Source organism: Cupressus sempervirens, chromosome 2, assembly GCF_028749045.1.
Source record: "Cupressus sempervirens isolate cs-2001-9-10 chromosome 2, ASM2874904v1, whole genome shotgun sequence".
Lineage (NCBI taxonomy): Eukaryota > Viridiplantae > Streptophyta > Pinopsida > Cupressales > Cupressaceae > Cupressus > Cupressus sempervirens.
The window spans coordinates 159,701,410-159,720,220 of NC_143119.1; the positions used below are offsets into that span (position 1 = coordinate 159,701,410).

The 18,811-nt window shown below is 36.3% G+C and overlaps 1 protein-coding gene across 4 annotated transcripts in view; it reads left to right on the forward strand.

The window, feature by feature from the left end:
• LOC149571536 (uncharacterized) overlaps positions 1-6,346 on the forward strand; it is a 53,713-nt gene extending 47,367 nt beyond the window's left edge. For all 4 annotated transcript variants that reach the window (XR_016359828.1, XR_016359827.1, XM_089813042.1 and 1 more), the window contains 2 exons: positions 5,358-5,417; positions 5,535-6,346. The gene's annotated coding sequence lies outside the window, so the exon portion shown is untranslated. The remainder of the gene's footprint in view (positions 1-5,357; positions 5,418-5,534) is intronic.
• Positions 6,347-18,811: the final 12,465 nt, after the last annotated feature.

Sequence of the window (18,811 nt, forward strand, 5' to 3'; positions counted from 1 at the left end):
GCCTCCTCTGCCTTCTCCCCTTATATTATTGTTGCTTCCAATGGCCAGACTGCTTGTGCTTATGTTATTGGCTTTCATGCTTGGTTTTGCCCCCAATATTGTGGCGCCTTTCGTCTGTGATATCCCCATCCTTAAATAGGATCTTTAATTATAAATAATAATAATACAAAATAAATAAACTGTATTATTGATATAGTAATGAAAGAATATAATACTAGCAATTGCACCTAAACAGTGCTTTGGTAGGTCTGCTTCAAAGTTCCACTCATAGACTTTGCAGAAAAACTGGAAAGATTTATGCAGCCACATTATCACTTTTACCTTTTTTTTTTTGCCTCCTTTGCCTTCTCTTATATTATTATTGCTTCCAATTGCCATACTGTTTGTGCTTATGTTATTGGCTTTCATGCCTGGTTGTACCCCCAAAATTGTCGTGCCTTCAGTCTGTGATGTCCCCATCCTTAATTAGGATTATAATGATAAATAATTATAAAATAAATTAAATAACAGTATTATTGATATAGTAATGAAAGAGTATAATACTAGCAATTGCACCTCAACAAGGTGCAGTGGTTATGCAGATACGAAGATATACCTAGATAATATATTGAAGGGTTGGAGGAAAATGTTGTTCAGCCAACTAACAACCTTTCAAAGCTTCTATCAATGAAACTATTCAACTACAAACAACAAATCAAATCAAACAACCCGAAATAAATTTTGTAGCACTCAATTGATAAAAACATAAGAAGTATCTCAAATATGACACTTAGTGGTAACATGAATTGAGTTTATCTTATTCGAGTGTGATGGGTAAAACCTAAAGTTGCTTTGGAAGGCTCTTCTCATAAGACCATCTTGAATTTAGACGTTGTAGGCAACCTAAAGAAACAATTGAAGAGAAGTGCGATAATTTAAAACAAGAGAAAACTTTTGAACAAAGATTATTCAAAAGTAGGAACTTCTACAATGGAGACTACGATCAAAAATAAATTGTTTAGACTAAAGTGGGCCTTCTTTCAGTGTTAATTCAATTAGGATTTATATTGTACTATATCAGTCACAAGAGAAAGTTAAAAATTGAATAGATGTCCTTGTGATGAAACAAAGTTTTCTTATGTGTTAAAGAAAAGAAAAGAATATATAGAACCTAAAAATGATAATTTATTCTACAACTCAAATGCAAATTAGAGAAGAGGAGGCATCTCTTAAAAATTGAAGCAACAAGAAACTTTTTTTTTTTTACAAAGTTATTCTACTAATTCCAATAACATTCATCAAGAGTAATAGCCTAATAGGTTTAAAATGGATGCATATGAATAAAATGTCTCATTATGCACTGAAGGAAAACGGCGAGTAAGTCTGTTGCTTGAAGGCTAATAATGATGGTTATTCCAAAGCACATGGTGTTCCAAGAATAATTCTAATAATGCAGTAAGTGGATACTTGATCTTTACAGCATTTTTCAAAAGCTTGCATCATGTTAGTATGTCAATAATTAGGGATGCCCATTTTATTGTTGACATTTCCTATGTTGGAAGAAGGTGGTGTTAGCTTATTTCTAAGATAATAGACGTGGTAAGTTGATAATGTATTAGTGACACCATTGTCTCAATAGAAGAAATATACACAACCTGTGACATTTGAGAAAAATGAAGAGGACAAGGAGAACATATAAAACTTAGGAATATTGGAATCCCAATTTGTGTATAACTTTTGGGATATAAATAGGAAATGTGAAACTATGTAAGAATCTACAAGATATCAAAATAGGTATGACTTTATAAAATATGCCCAAAAAAATGTAAAAGTAAACTTGATTTTTTTTCTTTTAAAAAGCATCAACAATGAGGAGTGGCATACAAAAAACATCAGAACTGGAAGACAAAGGAACAATGATCTCATGTCATTAGTATGCCACTAAAATCAACAAGAACCTATTCCATTCATCCATTCTTCAGACAAATGATTATCTAAGCACATAAAACATCATTGTATAAACGTTTTTAATAACATATGTATTAATGACAAATAATTGCAGCTTCATGCAAGAAGTAAATGCACTTGCTTTTTCAGCCAACATTCAAATTCAGTTCAAATTGCATTGGTAGAGATCTTTGGAAATTAATTACAAGAAAAATTTAATAGTGAACATTTTGCATGATAAGTACTGAACAGAAAAGAACTTGCATCAAAGAAGAATTTTTTTTTTTAATGTCCTGCTATAAGGACGTCAAAACATCACAACTCTTTAACAGATAATAATCCAAATCATCATGCCTTAAGTACTTACAAGGATAATCATCGCTATTTAGATAGTCCAAAGTCCATATTTCAAAGACATAATTCCATACTGTGCAGAGGTAATAGACGCTCAATTAAAATAGATATTAAAGGAAATGTAACAAAAATATAATCATAAAATCTTGAATCGAGATGCATGGGTGTCTGTTGTTGGATACTACAGACCTCTAGGGTTGTTGCCCAATTGAAAGTGTTATACACAAGTAAAAGACTATGATGCAAGCAAATAGAGAAGCTACAGACTTAAAAGATAATGCCTCTTAGAAAACATTGGAAACATCCTTATACACAACATGTACTGGTAATCCTTATACACAACATGTACTGGTAATTAAGATGATATGTTACAATATAAGAAGAAAACAAGAAATGTATGGAAGGGAAGGAATCTTTTATCCCAAGTGAGTTAGAGATACCATCCATTAACGAAACAAACAACAATGGAAATGGGAGTAGTACTTCGACAAACTAAACCTCTGCTACATTTAAGGTTAGGAATTGACCCCCACACATGCATTTTCTATAAATTATATTGGTTAGGTCATTCTTGCAACAACATGAAAGGTAACTGCATAGACCTCAATGAATTTAGAGTTGGTATGGAAATGAAATCCATTATAATCTTCGAGGGACTATGAGAATAGTAAATCCAAAACAATATCTTGACACTGTTTTGAATCTTATAGTAGATTCTTAGTAATCCATACAGCGAGAGACTAACATAAAACCATGATAAAAATGTAGAAGGCATAAAAATTTATAAAACCATGATAAAAATGTAGAAGGCATAAAAAATTATATAGATCAGATCCCTACCTCCCCATTGAGAAGGAAACCAAGAAAGGATAACAGAGCCAAATCCAAAACCTCTCTTATGGTATCCCCTCGCAAAAATCATTTTATTTTATATTTTTTTCCAGATTTGCAGTCCATTTATATGCATAACTATTTCTTCCATTAACTGTATGAGGTCTCAGAAAAATCGAAGATTGAAGAATCCAGTAGTGAGAGAAGCACGCCCCATGCCATTTTTTTTTGCAAAATACCCTGAGGCCAAGGCCTACATATGTTCGGTAGTTTAATTGTTGCCATCCCCGAACTTTCACTTCGACTGCTAAAAAACTCCCGCATGGTAAAGAGAATACATGCAAAAAAAATCGATTCCCAAATACCCAATTAAACACTTGTAAATGCAAACCAATGCATGAAAGAAGATAGAGGCTAATGGTCTGATGTTTATTAATATATTTAATTGACATCCTGCCATTTCCAACGGCTATATAAGATATATAAGAATTTATTCCTACTCTTAATTTATAAAAGAAAAATATTTTAGCAATATACAGATGACAGGAGAATACCGATTAATTCTGTTATGCATAAAAGGGTTGTGACAAAAACATGTCAACATATTGTTATCAAATCAACAATCTCTCTCAATGTCCTTATTCTGCACTCTGCAACCATTATTAAAAAGAATACTTTCAAATCAATCTGAATTCACAGACCCTGCAGAAGATGTTATTAACACTTCCCAAACTGTATATACATTAAAGAGATCAAATTTCCACAATCCATTGTATTACAGTGATTTGTTTCTGGATTCGATTGTGTTAAGATTTCTACCATCAATGTTTCGAATCACACTACGCGATCCATCTTTTGCTCTTCATCCTGTTGATGGATTGCGTAGTGACTCGAAACATTGATGGTAAAAATCTCAACACAATCAAATCCAGAAACAAATCACTGTATTTACATTTCCAGAAACAAATCACTGTATATACATTTTTAACAATTTAAATTCTGAATCCAGCAATCAACTCATGTTTCTATTAATCAATCTGCATCCTCACAACATCATTTTGTCATGAACCTGCAACCCTTCAATGATATATCATGTCAACAAGTCTGATAAAACCATTATTTTCAATCAAATGTTGTACCAACTTTTGTAGCTTTTATCAACCTGCAAATCAGAGAAGGCTAGGCAAGATTATAGACATTCATATCAAAATCTAAAAAGGCTTTTCCTTTATTTTGTCAAATTTCTGCACTTGGATATTTGTGTTGGAATCACTGTTGTTGTTACACCAATGCTTGAACTGTCAATCAATGTTACAACAGCCAGAGACAAGGATGCTTAGGAGGCAGTTGAGCACGTCACAAATCTGTCGGTCTATGCTGGACAGAGGCATCGACCTAGAGGGGATGGAGGCACTGACCTCCTAACAACCACCCCCCCTAGCATGACCCAAGTGATTTGAACCCGCAACCCAATGCTCTGATACCACTTGTTGGAATCACTGCTGCCGTTACACGAAAAGCTCAAGTTGTCAATGAACATTACAACAGACAGAGACAAGAATCCACAGGAAGTGGTTAAACACGTCACAAATCTGTTGGTCTATGCTGGACAGAGGCACCAACCTTGAGGGGATGGAGGCAGTGACCTCCCAACAATTTGGTCTTCATCTTGAAATTATAACAAAAGGGATAAAATGTACCAAATTATTGGTTTATAACATATAAAATCTCAAAACAATTTTACATGCCACTTTTTAATCAGTAGCTGTAAATAGAAAGAGCGAACTCTAAAATTGAACCCATACTAATGAAAGATTATTTCTTAGAGACCCAGATGGACAACTGCTCTTTTGTTGACATCCCTTATGACTTTCAGTAATCTTCATAAAGCCAAAATCTCTATGGACCTCTATTTTTATATCAACCTTGGACTTTCAATACTATATAAACATTGCACTATCACATTTGTTTTTTCTTTTCAAAACATGGCGCATTAACAGACTTCTGTTTACTCAAAAAATGACAATCCCAACTAATTGCATTTTCTTCTTTTATATATATTTCAGCATACACCATTGTTTTTTTTCCAATCATGATCCCAAACGTAAAATAGTTCCCGAAATTGCTTATGAGATTAGATTCAAGTTATTGTTGAATGTATTGCGTGTCTCTGTAATTTTACTTATTTATTTAATTGGAAATTGATTTCTCACATGTTAGAACTGATATGAATCTGCCTTATTCAGCTTTGGCAACTACATTTGAAGCTGCAGAAAACATTGTAGCCTCGTCACTGAATATCAAAGGTATCAATCATAACTTAAAAACCAATATATAAAACAATGACGCATTATTCTTGTCTTCTTAATCTTTTGTCTCCCAATTTCTTGTTTTGACACTCATTTTCAATGTTTTCAATGCAGAAAACGTGCCGAGGGTTTATGATACAACTTGCAATTCAATTCAGAGTTCGTGGAGCATTGGTACTAGTTGAGTTGGATGCTCCATCTTATTGGAAAATTAAGCATAAGGAAGTCTGAGAGAATTTTATTCAATCTCCCTCATGCAGGCTACATTGGTGGTGGGGAATGCAGTAGAGAAGCCATAAAGAATAAAGAAGAACAATGAGTTGATAAGTATATTTTTAAAAAGTACTAAAGCACCGTTGAGATTTGATGGAGAAATCTACGTTTCTAACAAGGTGGGGCCACCCTACAGAAAATGGAATCTAGAAGAAGCACAAAACAGATTATCTTGGTTAGATGAATAAATGCGAAAGTGGAGGAAGATTAATATAACATTCTGTCTAGGAGAATGTGAAACTTATATGTTGTCTATATTGGTGGTGGGGAATGCAGTAAAGAAGCCATTAAGAACAACAATGAGTTTTTATAAGTGTGTTTTTAAGAAGTGGAGTTGTTGAGATTTGATGGAGAAATCAATGTTACTAACAAGTTGGGGCCACCCTGCAGGAAATGAAATATAGAAGAAGCACAAAAGTATAGGCTATTTTTAAGAGAGTCTCTTAGTTTAAAGAGAACAGATTATGTGGTTATATGAATAAAAGGGGAAGTGGAGGAAAGATATACAAATAATTCCGTTGGGGAGAATGTGAAAGTTGCATCGTAAGAATTAATAGAAAAGCTCAACCATTTTTAGAAAATTCTACAGCTCATCAAATATTACACTATTATTTTGTGTTATTTTTAGTTGGATGTTTTTGTATTTTGATCAAGAGTTTTGCAGCTAAGCACAAATGTGGATTTTGGTAACACATGTGCCTTAAAGTGTAATAGCAAAATTCTGATAAAAATTTGTCTGGAAAATTTAAACGAAAAATTTAACATATATAATGCTTACAGCCAACTGTATTACCAGATGTGCTAAATCTAATAATGAAGCGAAAGGAAATGAAAATGAAAGAATATCAAGATACTTGACAAATCTTACGTGAAGAAATTGAAATGTCGTCGTCGCCACGCTTGGGCTTCTTATTTATTGACATTCTTTGGTGTTTGCAGGGGTTATGCGGCACAGGCAGCAAGTTAATGTCATCAGACTGAAAAATGAATAACGAAAAGTTTAATGAGTCACATGCCAGTGTTTATTATATCCTAATATAATATAATATGGTATGAAAACAATAATATTAAGTAAATCAATATTAATATTAATACTCAAATCAAAGTGATCAATAATATTGACTAAATTTACTTAGTCGACTTCAATAGCAAGCAAGTCGATACTGTAAAAGTTCAAAAATAATTTTGAGTCCAGTCGGCTTCATGGTTATGTTTTATGCCATACACCATCATTACCCAGAAAAAAATATGGAAAGACGTAGGAGGAGATGCATCAATTTACGGCAGAAACCGTATAACGAACAAGGAATACTAATCAAACCATCAAGCAGAAATGAATGATCAACTCGTACGATTTGCAGAGATTAATGATCACGATATGTGAAGGAGCAAGGAGGGTGAAAACAGTAATTATTATTTTGGAATCCTGGCAGGGTTGAGAAAAGTTTGTTAATCATTGTGGGCTGGAGATGGGAGATTTTTCTGGTATTCATATACATGAACATCTCCGAGTCATGTTAAAAGGTTCAGATATTTGACAGAAGAGTGTGTTTGAAAAATATTACTGCTGGTCATTTCACGAATGCCAATGTTGATATAGATACAAGATGCCCTCCTGACAAAGTGGTGTTTGAAAAATATTACTGCTGGTCATTTCACGAATGCCAATGTTGATATAGATACAAGATGCCCTCCTGACAAAGTGGTGACCAATTTGGTTCCTGACGAGGAAAATGGCGATCAACGCAGGCATTTCAGTCGTAAATTAACGAGGAATGACATAGCGGGAAAAGCGATGCAAAAGTTTTGGGTTTAAAAAGGAGATCCTATTGATTATTTCTGTGCTAGAGTTTAAATGTCTCACCATATTTTTATATTGTGATCACTCTGGAATTATTTTCAGAATGATTGCTGTGTAGATATGTGGATCTTATTCTATGCTTTTTAGTAGTTTTGTAGATATTATTTGAGGATCTGGATCTTTGAAATTTAGAGAAGTGGACGGATTGCTATCTTGTTTTCCCCTTCCTCTCTGTAAACTGTAGCGTTGTTTTACTCTGGAATTATTTTCAGAACGATTTTTGGGCTGGTCATGGTGTGTATTTGTAATATACAGTTACAAGGATCTGGGTAAAAGATTATTCTTGATGATCAGTATTTAACTGAGTATTTCAGAGTGTTGGCATAATTTATTATTTATTTTTGTTGAAAGAAAGCTCTTCAAGAACAAGATAACGCGAGTAATAAAAGCCAGCTGTGGATTGGAATCAGATCTCGAAAGTTCCAGCAAAAGTTAATAAGGCAAGAATAAAAGTGGCCAAACTGCTATGATCATTACTTTATTGAGTATATTAGGGTGCTATCATAATGGAGTAGATGTTTGATTAAGATTGCTGATAATTTGAGGAAAAGTTGTATCAATAATTTGATTATTTGTTTATTTTTATAATGAATGGTGTTATAATAAAAAGTTGAAGACGGAAGGGGAAAAACCAAAATTGGTTGAACTGCTAAGTTACGAAGGCTATAGTAGCCCGAGTTGATCAATCATAATTAGTCGGGTGACTCCATAATCAGTGGTATACACAAGTGAAATGGCAAGAGCCAAATCATGGAACTTCTCATTGTTTAGTAAGAGACAATCAAAGAAATTACCCATTCTCATGACCTTATGGTTGAGGATACAACACAATGTCAATGGTGTGGAGAGAAATATGAAAACCATGATGGCCTTATCTAGAACTATGATTGTGAAAATGTTGATACTCATGAGGTGGAGAGGCATTTCTAGGGGAAAGAGGGGGGCAACAAAAGGAAGAATGGATGTTTAAGTGATGTTGAATTATAGTATGTAGATAAGGAAGCAACCTCTAAGCCATCTTGTTGGTTTGGATGTGAAGATCTACAACATCACATTATAACATATATACCATATATACGAGATGTATGATACATAGGTAGGTGTATTTAGCTAGTAATTGTAACCAATCATGGATATATATTTTACTATTGACATTATCATTGCACCCCTCAAAGGTGCAAGTGGCACTATAATTTTGTACAAGCAGACATTGCTGGATTCCTTAATTGTTTTACCATGATTAGTCTAAGTCTACAAAACCAACAAGATCGAAGCCTTTTGTTCTTAAAAAAAACAAATTTGAAATTTTGCGTTTCATTTTTGTATTGCAACATTCATTTTACCTTTCAAAATTGAAGTACTTAAGGACAAGTCTCAAATCTTGATTCAAGATATAGAGCAGGTTGGTGTTGGTTAGGTGAGTCAAACTACACACCGTTTTCATCTATAGAATCTCATACAAGCAGATAGTGGTAGATATTTTTGCATTATTTTATAAGCTAGATTATGCTCTAGTTGTTTTTGGAAATTTCAAGCAATTCTCTGGTATGAAAATTAAAAATATTACTTTATTGTTGTACAATTAGAAGACGAAGGATTATATGTCCTAGTTAGATCTCTATAAACCTCAATTTCTCAATGTCATTGTCAGATTATGAAACACTGGGATGTGTCCTGCCCCCTTGCTCATATCACTGTCATTCATTGTCTCCTAAGTTGGGTAAAACCAATTATGTTTACACAAGCATGAATCCATTCGTTTGTTTAGGATCATACAACTCAACACATCCCTTCATTCATAATGGAACAATCACGATATTCCAAAAAAACCTCTCTTCTGCATTTTGTGAAACACTTGCCAAGGAATCCTCATATTACTACACCTAGAATATTATTGCACAAACTCATTCCCTACATGAAGATCAAAGTCACATCCCACTCTATCTATCTCATTACACGAGTCTTTCTACCCTTTTCCAAAGTTACAAGAGCTCTTCCAACTTTGAACAAAACATTTAATGTATATGTTAGTAACATAACCTTTAATAAGTGAATTCCATAGAGATATTTTTAATCCTAATATTTTATCAATAGCCAGTTGGGAATTCTTGATACTACCAAGAAAGTTATACATGCTAACAAATTTTGATAAAGTTTCTCATCTTGGCCATAAAATTGTTTAGTTTAGAGTAAATGGGAATGATTTTCTTGAGTTGCTTATAACTTTTAGATGATTGTATGAGGGGCAAATTCAGAAAGTCTTTAAAATGCCTTCTAAGTTCATATTAAAAGTACCAAACAAACAAGTTTTTGAGGAAGTTTCTCTTATGTAATTTGGTGTTTGTGAGTTTTATGCTTCATGAAAGCTACTGTATTGCTAAGTTCTTCTAGGGCCTACTTGTTTGGTGGAATTAAATAATGCTGGAATTGTCAAATTCAAGTACTTGACAATTCAAGAAGTTTTAAATTCGGAAAATGTTTTTTGGAATATGGTTGGAACTATTGTTAGGGAGTTTTAAATCTAGAAAATGGTTTTCGGAAAATGATTTTCAGAAAATGGTTGAAACCACTTGGTTCACGTGGAATTCATAGTGAGAAGTTGCATTTATTGTTGTACCACTCTGTATTTGCAAAGACTCAATGCAAGATTCAAATCATGAAACCTCTCAATTTGTAAGCAACTAATGGGAGAAGACATTGCCCAATCTTCCAACATGTATTTTGTCTCTCCAAACCTATTCCTCAAACAAACACTCTCTTCCCACAAAAATTAAACCTTCCTTTGGATCATATTCACAGCCCCTAATCAAGCATTGCCAAGGGCAATACCTCCCTTTTAATTGGCATGCAGTTTTGGCATCTCCTTTTCTCTTTCAATCTACAATCCTTCTTATACCCACAAATTCTAAAAACATTTATCAGTCAAATATTTGAGCTCAAAATGAGTTACTAGAAAAGAATATAGAGTAAAGTATTTCCATATCAACTTTGGCATCTCATATGATGTCTTTAATAAGGGGAGAGACTAACTTGCCCATATGATTAACAAATGAGAATCCCAATTACCTCCTAGTTATTGAAGCCATGTGGAGCCATATATATAAGGAATATGCCTACCTCGATCCCCCAATCCATCGATATAGAGGAAAGTAGGGAAATGGAAACACTTGCCTTTGTGGATGCAGTCCTTTAATGAGTTCCCAAGGTGAAAGTATTTATAACCACTAGGAGTTCTTAGCCCAATTATAAATTCATGCCCAACCTAGTTCAGAAGGCCACAAACTAGGATGTTAATAAAATTCACTTTCAACTGTCAAATAATCAAAAAATAACACTGCATATATTACTGAGAAGGAAGAAATGAGTTCCATAATAGAGTGGAGCTAAAACAGAGAAATAAGAGAGGAGCCATTTGCATCATATATCACATAAGTTAAATTCCTGAGTGCCCCATATCCTTATCTAAGATTCTTGGCTAGTATATTCAAGAAAGGGCATCAATCCACATATTTATAATGAACCAGAGCTATACTAAATGACCACAGCCCATTTGCTAATTAATGAGAAAGTTTCGTTGATATTGGGGGAGCTTCTTCCTAGGAAAAAAACTCTCGAAATCATAACAGAGATCAAGAGTCCTATTTTATGCATAAGAACTCGACAAGGGGAGAGGGAAGATACCCTCATGCTTAGATGGAGCCCACCGAAGTGGGAAACTGGCCCTCGTGGAGAAGGGTAATACTTGCAAACATGGTAGAATGCCTCATTAAGATCCATCTAGGGCATGGGGAGAGAAGCCCAAAGTATCTAGTCTGTAATCAGTTAAGCTCAAAGGGGACATGAGAGCAATCTACCTTTATAACACTTCATTAAAGAATACCACAATTCCACTAAGGCTTGAATGTAAGAAATGAGGTGGGATTGGGTGTTGAAGGAGTTAGGGGGCAGGATCTCCTATGCATAAATATTCAAAATAAAGAATTCAAGAGATATTTTAGAGAGGAGCAACATTTCCATCGGCATCTTGAAAATAATGTCTACACAATGATGAATATATAATTTCACAACAAACCACATATGTCCTCACACATAATGAGATGATATCTGTTAAAGAGCAGTTAATGCTTATGTTAGATAAAGTCGGAATGATATGGATTTGTACATCAATAAAAGAAAGGGGACACATTCAAAGGGCGTCCCTGAGAAGATCAAACTTGAGGTTCCTAATGGTTCTTGGGTCTAGACTCTAGACTATGAAGGAATTCCTTTCCATTGTAGGTCGACTCTGGGACTGGACATATTGCAACGTGCTATCCTACAGAATTGAGGAACTCAAAGAAAAGACCTTCTTGGTGGTCTGGGGCTTTGGTTCAACATTACTCTATCCTTAAAGACTCTGCTCCTATGGTTTCCCTCGTGACTATGGTTGTCACGGGTGCTTATAGCTTTGCCTCGTCTAACCAAGCTATTGATTCGTTGTTGGATTTGGATGCCATAGTTGCCCCTCCCTCTGCTGGTCGGGTCCCTGTGGGTAATTTTTTTGGTGAGGTTTTGCTTGTTTCTCCGGTTGGGTCAGATGTCGATGCTTTGGTTTGGGAGAAGGAGGCTTCTCTAGTGAAGGAAGGTTGGACAAAGGTTAAAGAAAAATAAATACAAGCATTCCCAATAGCCCTCTGATCGACTTCTCAGATGTCACTCTTTTGGGATTAAAGGGTCCTAAATGGTTTTATTAAGTTTTATTTGGTGGTAGATGTGTACTGTGTTGTCTGTAAGGCCACCCTAGTCACCTTACTTTGGTTGGTGACTTGCTTCACCTTTGGTCTGTTATATCTTTTGTTCAGGCTCCATTGAAAATATTTTGATGCGTAAAGAGTTTCAAGAACCCTTCAAAACCTATTTTCCTTAATAAAAAACATATTATTAGCTTAACAAACCTTTTTGAGCCATTTTTATATCATTTTCCACATAGAAGAAAAATACTAAACTAGGTGGAGACATGAGCTCTGAAAAACAGGGGTTATGATTAAATACATGCTTCCAAAACTGAACTCATTTAACTCATTTAAACATTACCAATGAGACCCAACCTAGCCTAGACCATAGTTGTCGAGGGAAATAATTTTTTTGTTAACCCGGTTAACATTTTGGCAAATATCCCAACCAGAGACCATGGAGAACCAAAGATATGTATCAAATTTTTAGAAAAATTACTACTGATCCTTCCTCCATAAAACTTACCCCTAATTGGGGAGAGAAAATACATGACCAGCCAAATATAAGATCGTAGCTTAAAGAAAAGAGAAACAATCACTACTTCATGAGACAGAAAATTGGAGCTTATGGGATAACAACAAACCCCTCAAAAAATGAACCCATACAAAGTTAGAGCCCAATGATAACCATAATTTCCTCATTAAATGACATAAAGCCAAAAAAAAGCTTAGCATAATGGAAAATATCAAACTTTAAAATTGTAATGTAATGTGCATATAAACCATGATATCCATTATTAACATACAAGTTGTCTTTAAGAAGTTAGATAAAGTTACTATAATAGTTTTAAAGATGAGATTATCATGCAAAAGGTTACAGTTTGTCAAGAGTAAAACCAAAAAGAAAAACTAGCTACTAGTTTACACTACTCTTCATTAGAAGAAGGGCTGACCTCCACCTTGTTGTCATCCACATGGTCGGCCAGGAGGAACCAAGAAATGTTTTTGCCATTTAGATTGCGGATATTCATGATAGCCAACAAGATCCACTAGTTTAGGTTGATGGAGGGAATTCTTGAGTTGAATTCTGCCTTATTCTTGATAATGAGGATGGGTTTGACTTCAACATTCCTATTCACCACCACAAAGTCGCTGTGATTTGGGATGCATATGTTGGCATCAATGTTGTTTAGGATTACATACAGTTCGACCACCAAGTGAGCCTTAAGGGGATTGTTGCATAGCTCCATAATTGCTTGTTTATCCCCATTGACATGGAGAATGGTAGAGGCAAACATAGCTACTATTTCTGCATTGGATTTAGGCCTTTCATCTAGTAAGGAAAATTCATTTCCCACGATCTTTTTAACTACTCTCACAATCAAACAATGAGAAAAATAATCATACAACATAAATCTTAGTCTCCTCTCCAAATTCTTCCCTAGAATTGCAAAAGTCGCTTGCTTGTCTTCATTCTTATATTGGTGTCCATTTTTATCAGTGAGTGAAATGGGAATGGGAGTGGGTACATAAAGAAATGTTGTCTACAAAGTGTGCGAGTAGTCTAAATCTACTTAAGAGCCAGGGATGACGCCTAATTGAAATTAACAATTAATGATGAAAGCGTTGCCAAAGAAAGGGATCACATTGATCTTTGTACCACTTGTAAGGAATACAATAAATCATAATTCCAAATGGTGATAAAATCCTCTCAATGAGACTCAACCTAGCCTCTCTTATTTTTCGGGTTCTGAGCTTTTTACATGTTGGCCTCATAGTGGGGGTGCGAGTGTGGTGGATTACATCCTCATTGTTGCTTCCTTCCTCCCCTCTATCAAAAATTTTACTATCTCTTGTCTTCCCTTGGCTGATCATGCCCTTCTTAGCCTTTCGGTCCGTGTTTCTTCCCACCCTTTACCACCCATCTCTACTCACCTTGCCCGGTTCCGCCCCACACTCGTTTCTATTTCGAGGATAGTGATCAAGACCTCTTCATTTTCCATTTGAGAAGATTCCTCTGCCCGACTAGCTTCACAGATCACAGTCAGGTGTCCACCATGTTTCACTCACTAGCTACCGCGATTTGGGAATCGGCTCTCCTCTCTATCCCTCACCGCTCCATTTCTAGCACTCATAGATCAGCTCGACGAAATACTTGTCCCATGAATCAATGGTTTGATGATGACTATAAAACTTTCCACCGCTCCTTGCGCTTGGCTTTTGATACTCATTCCCTCGCTTTCACCAATTTACGGCTCTCTTACAAACGCTTTCTTCACCATAAGAAGCGATTATTTATTGCTTCATAGGGCAGATCCCTCTGAGACACGCTTATTCAGTATGTTCCCCAAGCGTAGCCAACCCCAGTCCACCCCCGACCTTCATCTCCTTGCTTCCCATATCTCCACATTGTATGACATCCTAGGTCAGCTCACCCCCCTTCCCAACCCGCTCCCCCATTGTCACTTGTTCTCCACCTCTAGCATTTACAAGGCCATCAGACTTATGAGATGCAGCAAGGCGGCTGATGAGGAGGGTTTTTAGGCAGAGCTCTTCAAACTCGGTACCACAATCTTGGGCCCTTATCTCTCTACGCTCTTTAATAGAGTGGTTTGTTTGGTTTTTTCGAACTCTTGGTCACATTATTCACCTGATCTATAAGTCTGGGCTGACCTCTGATCCCGGAAACTATAGGACCATCATGATTGGGCATACATTTACCAAACTTTATGCTACAACTTTGAATACTATTTTATCCAGTGAGCTTGATAGGAGGAATTACAGGGCTAAGGGTCAAGCAGGATTTAGGATAGACTACCAGACCATAAATCATATCTTTACAATACGAGCTATTATCGAGGAGGCTCGACATCACTCGAAGAAAGTCTACTGTTGTTTTGTGGATTTTCGTAAGACTTTTGATTCCATCCCCAGAGCAGCCCTTTTGCAGAGACTGAGAGATATTGGTATTTCTGAGATCTTATTGACGACTATTATGAGGTTATATGAGATTGTGATTGGGCACCATTAGGGTGAAGCAGGGCTGCCCTCTCTCGCCCACCTTGTTTGGGATCTACATTGATGAACTTGAGGCTTTTCTTAGTGACTCCTCACTTCTAGGAGATGGTTTTCATCTACACCAGGTATTAATCTCCATCCTTCTCTTTGCTGATGATGTGGTTCTTCTTGCTTCCTCTCCTGAAGGTCTTCAGAGGCTTTTAGATAGACTTTCATCTTTTTGTGATATGAGACAACTGGTTGTGAACCTTGAGAAGACTCAGGTTATGCTCTTCAACGGTCTGAAGACTTCACATCTCCATTTTCACTTCTAGGGTCGAAAAGTTGAGATTACATCATCTTACACATACCTTGGGTTTAAGTTTTCTGGATCTCGTTTCAGCTTTAGATTAGCTATTCAGCCTTGGATCAGTAAAGGGTTGGGTTCCCTTGCCATGCTCAAGAGACAGTGCTTCAGACACCACTTTCAGGATACATCGTCTAAGCTATCCCTCCTGGATTCCTTAGTAAGACCCACAGTGCTCTATGGTTCGATGGTTTGGGGTCCTTCTCTTTTAGACTCGGATTGGGCCAAGATCGAGAGTACTCAGATTATGCTCCTCCATCGGATTATCAGATGTCACGGTTCTACCCCCCACAATATTATTTTGGCCGAGTTCAATGCTCACCCATTTAGACTTGCAGACATTTTTGACTTGATCTGGTTTCTCCACTGTCTTCGTGGCTTTGCTGAGTCGGAGGAAGGCCAACACAGATACCCTCATTTAGCCTACTGCTCTTTAGTTGCTATTGCTAGCTTCGATCCTGCCACTAGAGCCCACGATTGGTATGCTCAGGATACTATCCTACTGAGTTCAGTGGGGATCGACATTGATCATCTTCCTCCCTACCAATTCTCATTGGATGCCCTTGCTCATCTACTCCCTTCTCGGCAGGAGTTGAATGGGCATGTCAGACTTGACATTTACAGAAAGTATATCACACGGACCTGGGTGGATCCTCCAGGGGGACTACGTCCAAGGATGGATTTCTACGATGAGCACTTCTTAGTTATCCAAGATGGGATTATTGTACGCCTTGAGTACTTACATAGATACTGGACTCACGCCCTACGTATCTCCCTTGGTTCCTTTAGGGTGGGCTTGCAAAAACTCTAAATTTAGGTCGATCACCATATTGCTAGAGAGGATTGGGTGTGTACACTTTGTACCTTAGCAGAGGCAGAATCTGAGATTCATTTTCTTTTCAGATGCCCCATATACTACGAGATTAGAGGGAGATTTTATTGTCTGTTTAGAGATTGCAGATCCCTCTCAAATTTTTTCAGGTACACCAATCAGCGTTGCATTGCACTCTATCTTCGCGAGTCTTTACAGCTTCATGACCATACTTTACAACTTTTATTTCCCAGGAGTCAGAACTAGGCACAACTTATTACGACCTTCTTCTCGCCCTTAACTCCAGCTCGGGGTGTGAAGCGACCGTATAGTTTCCCTATCACAGGCTATTCCAGATCGGTGAGACCCCGCAGGGGACCTTTTTGCCAACAACACTCCTCTCGTAGCACTCAGCTTCATCACAGGGCTTCTGGTAGCCGCACATATCAGTCACTGTTGGACTTTTTCCCTATGAAGACGGATATCTAATCTTTTCTGTGATGTTTCCTGCTTTCTTCTTCTTTTGTTGTGCTTGTTCTTTTTTGGACACCATTTGGTGCTCCGTTTGTTTGCTTTTTCCTTGTTGTAAGCTTTCAGTCCCATAGACCCACGTTGTGGTCTTTTGTTGGACATTAATAAATTTATCTTATCTTATCTTATCTCAAAATAGTGATTGATAATAATTATGCAAAAGGATAAGAAAGGAAATGACATAGAGGAAATGGATAGGGGTTAAAAAAACATAAGCAATCTTTAGAGATTGCAATTTAGAAATACTCAAGCAAATGGGTGCTATCAACTCCTAAATTGGCTAGGGAGTCTGCTAAACTATTGCCTTTTTAGTAAATATGAATGATTTGATGAGTGTTGATAAGGTTAAATAATTCAATGCTCTTGATAGTCTACAATTAAGGGACTAGTAGAGAGTAATTTTTTTCCAAGGAGCATTTAAAATGATCTGGGAGTTCCCTTCTATGACCAAATTTTCAATGTTTAGAACCCTAGAAGATTTTAAACGTTCCACAAGAGCCTCTATATTAACAACATTATTAGTGGAGGGAGATAAAGGTTTAGCACCACAAGCACAAATTTTTCCACTCCAATCATGTACAATGAACCTTGCTTCAACAATCCTATGATTTTCCCTGGATGCTCCATCAAAGTTAAGTTTAAACCATGAAGCGAGGGTGGAGGGGTCCAAATGAAATTTTGTTGATTGACTTTAGTGGAAGATTCACCTTTACCCCCACAGATCGGGACAATGAGGCTAAACCATTCTTTCTTCATAAGAGCATCCCATTCTGAGAAATTAGTTGGTAATTGAACACAACCTATTGTTAATGTTCTCTACAATGCTAGCCTTAATCTTGTTACAAAAAGAGGATATACTCATTGCAAAATCCTAGAAGATTCTTCGATTGCATTCCTTCCATATTTCCACATTGAGATTGAATGTGTTAATCTCCAAAGATCACATTAAGTATGATTGTTAAATTTAATGGGCCAAGCTTTGAGGTAGCTTAAGAGATTAGGTGGTAAGGCTAATTGATAATGCAATTTGTTACAAAGCCATGTCTAAGATTACTGGGTATAAGGGCAGTAAAGAAGTAAGTGATCCACTGATTCCTCATTCATGTTACGAAGGACACAAAATGAGGGCCCTTCAAAATCAATTCTCTTGAACCAATCTACTATCAAGATTTATTTTGGGTTGCAACCCAGAGGAACATTCCATCCTTTGGGAGGTAGGATTTTTCCAAACATAAGTCTAAAGGAAGTTTTGTTGGGGTCCAATGCATTTGAGATCAAATGGCCTTATATCCTTCTTTGATGCAATAAGTTCAAGTTTTAGCAACTGGCCATATCAGTGAATTGTGCAAGGCTTTAGGGAATATTTGTCTATCCATGAGAGTTGAAACAAGTAGATCTCTTTCCTTTGGGGTAATGGGAGCATTTCCCCATGATTTCCATCTCCACGCAAAAGCTTGGTCAAGGGCATTAAAATTAATATCATCACTAAAATGTGGCTCCCATGTTGTTGTCATGGAATTGACAATATTAGCGGGTATAAATGATTTAAGGGGTGGGGAACAATGAATGGTGGAATCCAAGGTTCAACTCCCATTAACTGCAAATCATTAATGTCTGTTATCAAGATTGTTGATCATTGCCACTATGGATGTTGTGGTAGTGCAATTGTATCCCAGTAGTCCATTGACATAATCGTTTTTCTTGATCATAGAGCACAATTTATAGAAAAAAAACTAGATTGTGATTGTTGGTGGAGGGGTATCACTACTAATAAACTTGTTTTACCTCTCAATCAAGAAGAGTTGTTTGAAATGTATTTCCTTGATAGTCGTACTCTGT